Here is a 1,012-nt window from a genome sequence, read left to right as displayed (position 1 = left end):
CCCGACGGGGAGGGGGAGTCCCCACGCGCCAAAGGGGGAGGAGCGACCTGGGGCAGAACAAGACCTGCCCCCCCCCCGGAGGTGCCACCTACACCTCGCAGCCCCGACGGAGCCCACGCCCGCGGCCCGGCCCGTCCCGCCTGGGGCAAGCAGAGGCTGCAAAGAGGGAGAAGGTCGGGACAAGGAAGTTTTCAAACAGAAAGGGGGAAACCAGACCCGGGAGGGGAGCTTTCCAGGGGCAGAGGCGGCTGCAGGCACGCAAACCCCCCTCCCCCTCTGGCCTGGTCCAATATCAAGGGCTTTAAAAAGCGGGGGGGGGAGGCGGGAGGATCCAGTGGCTCAGCTGAGACACCCCTGAATGCTCTGCAAGAAAGCCCCCTCTCCAATCCCCCCCAGACGGGAGGCTTTTGTTGCCCTCGCCAGTCACACCTCTGGAGAGACCTTGCTTCCCGGCAGCCGACCCTGGGCATCTTCACTGGAAGGCAGACGCTCCCAGCCCCGTGCAGGGGGCTCGTGCAGAGGCTAATGGCAGCCCAGGGGCCAAGAGGCAACAGGGCGGAGGACTGGCAGGTTCTCCCTCCACATGCGGACTCTGGGGGAGGCTCGAGTTCTTTGCTCGCACACCCATTTTCCATGCAGGGACCTGAATAAAAGATGAGATTTCCACTGAGGTGGCTCAGCTGCCCTCGCTGGTGGCCCAGGGCAACGGAGAAACAGCAAGCAGGCCAGAGGGCCAGGGAGGAAAAAGGAGCCTTAAAACCAAGAGAGCCTTAAAGACAATTCAGGGTTATGATGGCAAGACCCTTCCTGCATCGGGTTAGGTCCTAATCCTTAGGGGGATTATTTGGTGCATTAGGTAAAACAGGCTCTGGTAGTCTGCAAGAGCTCCTGCCATCGTAAATCAGTCTTTAAGATGCCAAGAGAGCCTCTGCCAGTTTTGCTGCAAAAGTCTTGCAAAGTGACCTCTCCAGCCCTCCAACAACCCCCCAGCACAGCAGACCCACCACAGCCA

This window comes from Rhineura floridana, chromosome 13 (assembly GCF_030035675.1).
Source record: "Rhineura floridana isolate rRhiFlo1 chromosome 13, rRhiFlo1.hap2, whole genome shotgun sequence".
Taxonomy (NCBI): Eukaryota; Metazoa; Chordata; class Lepidosauria; order Squamata; family Rhineuridae; genus Rhineura; species Rhineura floridana.
This window is presented reverse-complemented; position numbering follows the sequence as displayed.